Source organism: Carassius gibelio, chromosome B19, assembly GCF_023724105.1.
Source record: "Carassius gibelio isolate Cgi1373 ecotype wild population from Czech Republic chromosome B19, carGib1.2-hapl.c, whole genome shotgun sequence".
Classification (NCBI taxonomy): Eukaryota; Metazoa; Chordata; class Actinopteri; order Cypriniformes; family Cyprinidae; genus Carassius; species Carassius gibelio.
This window is the reverse complement of record NC_068414.1, coordinates 3,866,819-3,877,832: the sequence shown is the minus strand read 5'-3', so window position 1 is coordinate 3,877,832 and position 11,014 is coordinate 3,866,819. Positions and strand designations below refer to the sequence as shown.

The 11,014-nt window shown below is 47.6% G+C and overlaps 2 non-coding genes across 2 annotated transcripts; both read left to right on the top strand.

The window, feature by feature from the left end:
- The first annotated feature begins 1,240 nt into the window (after positions 1–1,240).
- On the top strand, positions 1,241–1,312 carry trnad-guc (transfer RNA aspartic acid (anticodon GUC)). Its single transcript has one exon. It is a non-coding gene; the product is annotated as a tRNA-Asp (tRNA).
- Positions 1,313–10,423: 9,111 nt separating this feature from the next.
- Positions 10,424–10,495, top strand: trnad-guc (transfer RNA aspartic acid (anticodon GUC)). Its single transcript has one exon. It is a non-coding gene; the product is annotated as a tRNA-Asp (tRNA).
- The last annotated feature ends 519 nt before the right edge of the window (positions 10,496–11,014 follow it).

Below are 11,014 nucleotides of genomic sequence, written 5' to 3'. Positions count from 1 at the left end.
TATGGCCCAGAAACACAGCGGAGACCGCCAACGCAGGCGGAAGTCAGTAGCTTTATTGACGCACTGTGTTCCTAATAAATGTTGTTCAGTTGCATTGACACAATACTTTTTGTTTAAAGCGCAATTAAAAAAAAAAAAAAGAGTCCAAACAATGACCCCTGCTACGGGAAGTGTTGCAAGTGTTATGCGACTTCAGCTAATGATGGGTCCATCCGAAATTATTCCATCCAAAAGTTTTGGGTGGAGGCACAGGTCACAGAGGGAGTTCTGCTTCGACGTCAGCCCGAGCCAAAGGACATGCGTTGGCCGGGAATCGAATCCGGGTCAACTGCTTGGAAGGCAGCTATGCTCACCACTATACCACCAACGCAGTCGGCAGTCAGCAACTTGCGCCGTCACTAAGAAGGCTCGAAGTGCACGAGTCGCCGATAGGGCTAGAGGAGAAATCCCTTATTCCGAGGTCACCGTAGCCACCAGATCCAGTCTGTATCCGCTTCAGTCACCCGGATCCAGTTCGTATCCAGAGAAGATGTTGGATCAACACCTAGAAAGGACCTCTATGGCCCAGAAACACAGCGGAGACCGTGACAACTAGATGAGCCGCAGATACAAATCCCCTGTAAAGACCACCTGGACAAGACCACAGGAAACAGATGATTCTTCTGCACAGTCTGACATTCCTGCAGCCTGGAGCTGATCTACCTGTTTCGTCTGACAAGGGGAGAACTGTCTCCCCGACTGAGCCTGGTTTCTCACCGGGTTTTTTCTCCATCCTTTCACCGATCGAGTTTTGGTTTCTTGCCTCTCTCGCTTCTGGCAGGCGGAGCTGGGGACACTTCAAGTACAGCGATATCGTTGACTTGATTGCAAATTATTGCACAGATACTATTTAAACTGAACTTAGCTGAATGATGACATCAAAGAGTTCAATAACGAAATGCCTTTAACTGTCATTTTGCTTTTTGACGCACTATGTTCCTAATTAATGTTGTTCAGTTGCATTGACGCAATACTTTTTGTTTAAAGCGCAATTTAAAAAAAAAAAAAAAAAAAAAAAAAGAGTCCAAACAATGACCCCTGCTACGGGTAGTGTTCCAAGTGTTATGCGACTTCAGCTAATGATGGGTCCATCAGAAATTTTACGGTGCTAGGGCTGGGTCTGCGTCAGAAGAAGCCATGCATTGTTTAGTTATGTCAGTGCAGTGCCGTCAGTTGGGGGAGAAACGGCAGCATGCACGGCTCCTCGTTAGTATAGTGGACAGTATTTCCGCCTGTCACGCGGAAGACCGGGGTTCGATTCCCCGACGGGGAGAGCTGGTTCTTTTCGTCTTCCGAATGATCCATCCAAAATGTTTGGTTGGAGTCGCAGGTCACAGAAGGAGTTCTGCTTCGACGTCAGCCCGAGCCAAAGGACATGCGTTGGCCGGGAATCGAACCCGGCTCAACTGCTTGGAAGGCAGCTATGCTCACCACTATACCACCAACGCAGGCGGGAGTCAGTAGCTTTATTTACGCACTGTGTTCCTAATAAATGTTGTTCAGTTGCATTGACACAATACTTTTTGTTTAATGCGCAATAAAAAAAAAAAAAAAAGAGTCCAAACAATGACCCCTGCTACGGGTAGTGTTGCAAGTGTTGTGCGACTTCAGCTAATGATGGGTCCATCCGAAATTATTCCATCCAAAAGTTTTGGGTGGAGGCACAGGTCACAGAGGGAGTTCTGCTTCGACGTCAGCCCGAGCCAAAGGACATGCGTTGGCCGGGAATCGAATCCGGGTCAACTGCTTGGAAGGCAGCTATGCTCACCACTATACCACCAACGCAGTCAGCAGTCAGCAACTTGCGCCGTCACTAAGAAGGCTCGAAGTGCACGAGTCGCCGATAGGGCTAGAGGAGCAGATGAGATCTTTGTTTGGACCCGTCACTAAAGAGAGCCTTCAAGAATTTGCATCCCGTCAAGTACAAGAAAGCGCTGCCTTCCCATCCGGCTAAATAAACACGAAGTGGTCAAACGCAGAGAGTGCCTATAATAACCAAAAGCCCAATCAAGGCAATCTCTTTCTCATGCCTCTGTCTGAAAAGTTGGATAAAATCTTATATGAAAAAAAAAAGTCTTTTAAAGAAATCCCTTATTCCGAGGTCACCGTAGCCACCAGATCCAGTCTGTATCCGCTTCAGTCACCCGGATCCAGTCCGTATCCAGAGAAGATGTTGGATCAACACCTAGAAAGGACCTCTATGGCCCAGAAACACAGCGGAGACCGCCAACGCAGGCGGAAGTCAGTAGCTTTATTGACGCACTGTGTTCCTAATAAATGTTGTTCAGTTGCATTGACACAATACTTTTTGTTTAAAGCGCAATTAAAAAAAAAAAAAAGAGTCCAAACAATGACCCCTGCTACGGGTAGTGTTGCAAGTGTTATGCGACTTCAGCTAATGATGGGTCCATCCGAAATTATTCCATCCAAAAGTTTTGGGTGGAGGCACAGGTCACAGAGGGAGTTCTGCTTCGACGTCAGCCTGAGCCAAAGGACATGCATTGGCCGGGAATCGAATCTGGGTCAACTGCTTGGAAGGCAGCTATGCTCACCACTATACCACCAACGCAGTCAGCAGTCAGCAACTTGCGCCGTCACTAAGAAGGCTCGAAGTGCACGAGTCGCCGATAGGGCTAGAGGAGAAATCCCTTATTCCGAGGTCACCGTAGCCACCAGATCCAGTCTGTATCCGCTTCAGTCACCCGGATCCAGTCCGTATCCAGAGAAGATGTTGGATCAACACCTAGAAAGGACCTCTATGGCCCAGAAACACAGCGGAGACCGTGACAACTAGATGAGCCGCAGATACAAATCCCCTGTAAAGACCACCTGGACAAGACCACAGGAAACAGATGATTCTTCTGCACAGTCTGACATTCCTGCAGCCTGGAGCTGATCTACCTGTTTCGTCTGACAAGGGGAGAACTGTCTCCCCGACTGAGCCTGGTTTCTCACCGGGTTTTTTCTCCATCCTTTCACCGATCGAGTTTTGGTTTCTTGCCTCTGTCGCTTCTGGCAGGCGGAGCTGGGGACACTTCAAGTACAGCGATATCGTTGACTTGATTGCAAATTATTGCACAGATACTATTTAAACTGAACTTAGCTGAATGATGTCATCAAAGAGTTCAATAACGAAATGCCTTTAACTGTCATTTTGCTTTTTGACGCACTATGTTCCTAATTAATGTTGTTCAGTTGCATTGACGCAATACTTTTTGTTTAAAGCGCAATTTAAAAAAAAAAAAAAAAAAAAAAAAGAGTCCAAACAATGACCCCTGCTACGGGTAGTGTTCCAAGTGTTATGCGACTTCAGCTAATGATGGGTCCATCAGAAATTTTACGGTGCTAGGGCTGGGTCTGCGTCAGAAGAAGCCATGCATTGTTTAGTTATGTCAGTGCAGTGCCGTCAGTTGGGGGAGAAACGGCAGCATGCACGGCTCCTCGTTAGTATAGTGGACAGTATCTCCGCCTGTCACGCGGAAGACCGGGGTTCGATTCCCCGACGGGGAGAGCTGGTTCTTTTCGTCTTCCGAATGATCCATCCAAAATGTTTGGTTGGAGTCTCAGGTCACAGAGGGAGTTCTGCTTCGACGTCAGCCCGAGCCAAAGGACATGCGTTGGCCGGGAATCGAATCCGGGTCAACTGCTTGGAAGGCAGCTATGCTCACCACTATACCACCAACGCAGTCAGCAGTCAGCAACTTGCGCCGTCACTAAGAAGGCTCGAAGTGCACTAGTCGCCGATAGGGCTAGAGGAGCAGATGAGATCTTTGTTTGGACCCGTCACTAAAGAGAGCCTTCAAGAATTTGCATCCCGTCACGTACAAGAAAGCGCTGCCTTCCCATCCGGCTAAATAAACACGAAGTGGTCAAACGCAGAGAGTGCCTATAATAACCAAAAGCCCAATCAAGGCAATCTCTTTCTCATGCCTCTGTCTGAAAAGTTGGATAAAATCTTATATGAAAAAAAAAGTCTTTTAAAGAAATCCCTTATTCCGAGGTCACCGTAGCCACCAGATCCAGTCTGTATCCGCTTCAGTCACCCGGATCCAGTCCGTATCCAGAGAAGATGTTGGATCAACACCTAGAAAGGACCTCTATGGCCCAGAAACACAGCGGAGACCGCCAACGCAGGCGGAAGTCAGTAGCTTTATTGACGCACTGTGTTCCTAATAAATGTTGTTCAGTTGCATTGACACAATACTTTTTGTTTAAAGCGCAATTAAAAAAAAAAAAAAGAGTCCAAACAATGACCCCTGCTACGGGTAGTGTTGCAAGTGTTATGCGACTTCAGCTAATGATGGGTCCATCCGAAATTATTCCATCCAAAAGTTTTGGGTGGAGGCACAGGTCACAGAGGGAGTTCTGCTTCGACGTCAGCCCGAGCCAAAGGACAAGCGTTGGCCGGGAATCGAATCCGGGTCAACTGCTTGGAAGGCAGCTATGCTCACCACTATACCACCAACGCAGTCGGCAGTCAGCAACTTGCGCCGTCACTAAGAACACCTGGACAAGACCACAGGAAACAGATGATTCTTCTGCACAGTCTGACATTCCTGCAGCCTGGAGCTGATCTACCTGTTTCGTCTGACAAGGGGAGAACTGTCTCCCCGACTGAGCCTGGTTTCTCACCGGGTTTTTTCTCCATCCTTTCACCGATCGAGTTTTGGTTTCTTGCCTCTGTCGCTTCTGGCAGGCGGAGCTGGGGACACTTCAAGTACAGCGATATCGTTGACTTGATTGCAAATTATTGCACAGATACTATTTAAACTGAACTTAGCTGAATGATGTCATCAAAGAGTTCAATAACGAAATGCCTTTAACTGTCATTTTGCTTTTTGACGCACTATGTTCCTAATTAATGTTGTTCAGTTGCATTGACGCAATACTTTTTGTTTAAAGCGCAATTTAAAAAAAAAAAAAAAAAAAAAAAAGAGTCCAAACATTGACCCCTGCTACGGGTAGTGTTCCAAGTGTTATGCGACTTCAGCTAATGATGGGTCCATCAGAAATTTTACGGTGCTAGGGCTGGGTCTGCGTCAGAAGAAGCCATGCATTGTTTAGTTATGTCAGTGCAGTGCCGTCAGTTGGGGGAGAAACGGCAGCATGCACGGCTCCTCGTTAGTATAGTGGACAGTATCTCCGCCTGTCACGCGGAAGACCGGGGTTCGATTCCCCGACGGGGAGAGCTGGTTCTTTTCGTCTTCCGAATGATCCATCCAAAATGTTTGGTTGGAGTCTCAGGTCACAGAGGGAGTTCTGCTTCGACGTCAGCCCGAGCCAAAGGACATGCGTTGGCCGGGAATCGAATCCGGGTCAACTGCTTGGAAGGCAGCTATGCTCACCACTATACCACCAACGCAGTCAGCAGTCAGCAACTTGCGCCGTCACTAAGAAGGCTCGAAGTGCACTAGTCGCCGATAGGGCTAGAGGAGCAGATGAGATCTTTGTTTGGACCCGTCACTAAAGAGAGCCTTCAAGAATTTGCATCCCGTCACGTACAAGAAAGCGCTGCCTTCCCATCCGGCTAAATAAACACGAAGTGGTCAAACGCAGAGAGTGCCTATAATAACCAAAAGCCCAATCAAGGCAATCTCTTTCTCATGCCTCTGTCTGAAAAGTTGGATAAAATCTTATATGAAAAAAAAAGTCTTTTAAAGAAATCCCTTATTCCGAGGTCACCGTAGCCACCAGATCCAGTCTGTATCCGCTTCAGTCACCCGGATCCAGTCCGTATCCAGAGAAGATGTTGGATCAACACCTAGAAAGGACCTCTATGGCCCAGAAACACAGCGGAGACCGCCAACGCAGGCGGAAGTCAGTAGCTTTATTGACGCACTGTGTTCCTAATAAATGTTGTTCAGTTGCATTGACACAATACTTTTTGTTTAAAGCGCAATTAAAAAAAAAAAAAAGAGTCCAAACAATGACCCCTGCTACGGGTAGTGTTGCAAGTGTTATGCGACTTCAGCTAATGATGGGTCCATCCGAAATTATTCCATCCAAAAGTTTTGGGTGGAGGCACAGGTCACAGAGGGAGTTCTGCTTCGACGTCAGCCCGAGCCAAAGGACAAGCGTTGGCCGGGAATCGAATCCGGGTCAACTGCTTGGAAGGCAGCTATGCTCACCACTATACCACCAACGCAGTCGGCAGTCAGCAACTTGCGCCGTCACTAAGAACACCTGGACAAGACCACAGGAAACAGATGATTCTTCTGCACAGTCTGACATTCCTGCAGCCTGGAGCTGATCTACCTGTTTCGTCTGACAAGGGGAGAACTGTCTCCCCGACTGAGCCTGGTTTCTCACCGGGTTTTTTCTCCATCCTTTCACCGATCGAGTTTTGGTTTCTTGCCTCTGTCGCTTCTGGCAGGCGGAGCTGGGGACACTTCAAGTACAGCGATATCGTTGACTTGATTGCAAATTATTGCACAGATACTATTTAAACTGAACTTAGCTGAATGATGTCATCAAAGAGTTCAATAACGAAATGCCTTTAACTGTCATTTTGCTTTTTGACGCACTGTGTTCCTAATAAATGTTGTTCAGTTGCATTGACACAATACTTTTTGTTTAAAGCGCAATTTAAAAAAAAAAAAAGAGTCCAAACAATGACCCCTGCTACGGGTAGTGTTCCAAGTGTTGTGCGACTTCAGCTAATGATGGGTCCATCCGAAATTATTCCATCCAAAAGTTTTGGGTGGAGGCACAGGTCACAGAGGGAGTTCTGCTTCGACGTCAGCCCGAGCCAAAGGACATGCGTTGGCCGGGAATCGAATCCGGGTCAACTGCTTGGAAGGCAGCTATGCTCACCACTATACCACCAACGCAGTCAGCAGTCAGCAACTTGCGCCGTCACTAAGAAGGCTCGAAGTGCACGAGTCGCCGATAGGGCTAGAGGAGCAGATGAGATCTTTGTTTGGACCCGTCACTAAAGAGAGCCTTCAAGAATTTGCATCCCGTCACGTACAAGAAAGCGCTGCCTTCCCATCCGGCTAAATAAACACGAAGTGGTCAAACGCAGAGAGTGCCTATAATAACCAAAAGCCCAATCAAGGCAATCTCTTTCTCATGCCTCTGTCTGAAAAGTTGGATAAAATCTTATATGAAAAAAAAAAGTCTTTTAAAGAAATCCCTTATTCCGAGGTCACCGTAGCCACCAGATCCAGTCTGTATCCGCTTCAGTCACCCGGATCCAGTCCGTATCCAGAGAAGATGTTGGATCAACACCTAGAAAGGACCTCTATGGCCCAGAAACACAGCGGAGACCGCCAACGCAGGCGGAAGTCAGTAGCTTTATTGACGCACTGTGTTCCTAATAAATGTTGTTCAGTTGCATTGACACAATACTTTTTGTTTAAAGCGCAATTAAAAAAAAAAAAAAGAGTCCAAACAATGACCCCTGCTACGGGTAGTGTTGCAAGTGTTATGCGACTTCAGCTAATGATGGGTCCATCCGAAATTATTCCATCCAAAAGTTTTGGGTGGAGGCACAGGTCACAGAGGGAGTTCTGCTTCGACGTCAGCCCGAGCCAAAGGACATGCGTTGGCTGGGAATCGAATCCGGGTCAACTGCTTGGAAGGCAGCTATGCTCACCACTATACCACCAACGCAGTCAGCAGTCAGCAACTTGCGCCGTCACTAAGAAGGCTCGAAGTGCACGAGTCGCCGATAAGGCTAGAGGAGAAATCCCATATTCCGAGGTCACCGTAGCCACCAGATCCAGTCTGTATCCGCTTCAGTCACCCGGATCCAGTCCGTATCCAGAGAAGATGTTGGATCAACACCTAGAAAGGACCTCTATGGCCCAGAAACACAGCGGAGACCGTGACAACTAGATGAGCCGCAGATACAAATCCCCTGTAAAGACCACCTGGACAAGACCACAGGAAACAGATGATTCTTCTGCACAGTCTGACATTCCTGCAGCCTGGAGCTGATCTACCTGTTTCGTCTGACAAGGGGAGAACTGTCTCCCCGACTGAGCCTGGTTTCTCACCGGGTTTTTTCTCCATCCTTTCACCGATCGAGTTTTGGTTTCTTGCCTCTGTCGCTTCTGGCAGGCGGAGCTGGGGACACTTCAAGTACAGCGATATCGTTGACTTGATTGCAAATTATTGCACAGATACTATTTAAACTGAACTTAGCTGAATGATGTCATCAAAGAGTTCAATAACGAAATGCCTTTAACTGTCATTTTGCTTTTTGACGCACTGTGTTCCTAATTAATGTTGTTCAGTTGCATTGACGCAATACTTTTTGTTTAAAGCGCAATTTAAAAAAAAAAAAAAAAAAAAAAAAAAGAGTCCAAACAATGACCCCTGCTACGGGTAGTGTTCCAAGTGTTATGCGACTTCAGCTAATGATGGGTCCATCAGAAATTTTACGGTGCTAGGGCTGGGTCTGCGTCAGAAGAAGCCATGCATTGTTTAGTTATGTCAGTGCAGTGCCGTCAGTTGGGGGAGAAACGGCAGCATGCACGGCTCCTCGTTAGTATAGTGGACAGTATCTCCGCCTGTCACGCGGAAGACCGGGTTCGATTCCCCGACGGGGAGAGCTGGTTCTTTTCGTCTTCCGAATGATCCATCCAAAATGTTTGGTTGGAGTCGCAGGTCACAGAAGGAGTTCTGCTTCGACGTCAGCCCGAGCCAAAGGATATGCGTTGGCCGGGAATCGAACCCGGGTCAACTGCTTGGAAGGCAGCTATGCTCACCACTATACCACCAACGCAGGCGGAAGTCAGCAACTTGCGCCGTCACTAAGAAGGCTTGAAGTGCACGAGTCGCCGATAGGGCTAGAGGAGCAGATGAGATCTTTGTTTGGACCCGTCACTAAAGAGAGCCTTCAAGAATTTGCATCCTGTCACGTACAAGAAAGTGCTGCCTTCCCATCCGGCTAAATAACCACGAAGTGGTCAAACGCAGAGAGTGCCTATAATAACCAAAAGCCCAATCAAGGCAATCTCTTTCTCATGCCTCTGTCTGAAAAGTTGGATAAAATCTTATATGAAAAAAAAAGTCTTTTAAAGAAATCCCTTATTCCGAGGTCACCGTAGCCACCAGATCCAGTCTGTATCCGCTTCAGTCACCCGGATCCAGTCCGTATCCAGAGAAGATGTTGGATCAACACCTAGAAAGGACCTCTATGGCCCAGAAACACAGCGGAGACCGCCAACGCAGGCGGAAGTCAGTAGCTTTATTGACGCACTGTGTTCCTAATAAATGTTGTTCAGTTGCATTGACACAATACTTTTTGTTTAAAGCGCAATTAAAAAAAAAAAAAAGAGTCCAAACAATGACCCCTGCTACGGGAAGTGTTGCAAGTGTTATGCGACTTCAGCTAATGATGGGTCCATCCGAAATTATTCCATCCAAAAGTTTTGGGTGGAGGCACAGGTCACAGAGGGAGTTCTGCTTCGACGTCAGCCCGAGCCAAAGGACATGCGTTGGCCGGGAATCGAATCCGGGTCAACTGCTTGGAAGGCAGCTATGCTCACCACTATACCACCAACGCAGTCGGCAGTCAGCAACTTGCGCCGTCACTAAGAAGGCTCGAAGTGCACGAGTCGCCGATAGGGCTAGAGGAGAAATCCCTTATTCCGAGGTCACCGTAGCCACCAGATCCAGTCTGTATCCGCTTCAGTCACCCGGATCCAGTTCGTATCCAGAGAAGATGTTGGATCAACACCTAGAAAGGACCTCTATGGCCCAGAAACACAGCGGAGACCGTGACAACTAGATGAGCCGCAGATACAAATCCCCTGTAAAGACCACCTGGACAAGACCACAGGAAACAGATGATTCTTCTGCACAGTCTGACATTCCTGCAGCCTGGAGCTGATCTACCTGTTTCGTCTGACAAGGGGAGAACTGTCTCCCCGACTGAGCCTGGTTTCTCACCGGGTTTTTTCTCCATCCTTTCACCGATCGAGTTTTGGTTTCTTGCCTCTCTCGCTTCTGGCAGGCGGAGCTGGGGACACTTCAAGTACAGCGATATCGTTGACTTGATTGCAAATTATTGCACAGATACTATTTAAACTGAACTTAGCTGAATGATGACATCAAAGAGTTCAATAACGAAATGCCTTTAACTGTCATTTTGCTTTTTGACGCACTATGTTCCTAATTAATGTTGTTCAGTTGCATTGACGCAATACTTTTTGTTTAAAGCGCAATTTAAAAAAAAAAAAAAAAAAAAAAAAAGAGTCCAAACAATGACCCCTGCTACGGGTAGTGTTCCAAGTGTTATGCGACTTCAGCTAATGATGGGTCCATCAGAAATTTTACGGTGCTAGGGCTGGGTCTGCGTCAGAAGAAGCCATGCATTGTTTAGTTATGTCAGTGCAGTGCCGTCAGTTGGGGGAGAAACGGCAGCATGCACGGCTCCTCGTTAGTATAGTGGACAGTATTTCCGCCTGTCACGCGGAAGACCGGGGTTCGATTCCCCGACGGGGAGAGCTGGTTCTTTTCGTCTTCCGAATGATCCATCCAAAATGTTTGGTTGGAGTCGCAGGTCACAGAAGGAGTTCTGCTTCGACGTCAGCCCGAGCCAAAGGACATGCGTTGGCCGGGAATCGAACCCGGCTCAACTGCTTGGAAGGCAGCTATGCTCACCACTATACCACCAACGCAGGCGGGAGTCAGTAGCTTTATTTACGCACTGTGTTCCTAATAAATGTTGTTCAGTTGCATTGACACAATACTTTTTGTTTAATGCGCAATAAAAAAAAAAAAAAAAGAGTCCAAACAATGACCCCTGCTACGGGTAGTGTTGCAAGTGTTGTGCGACTTCAGCTAATGATGGGTCCATCCGAAATTATTCCATCCAAAAGTTTTGGGTGGAGGCACAGGTCACAGAGGGAGTTCTGCTTCGACGTCAGCCCGAGCCAAAGGACATGCGTTGGCCGGGAATCGAATCCGGGTCAACTGCTTGGAAGGCAGCTATGCTCACCACTATACCACCAACGCAGTCAGC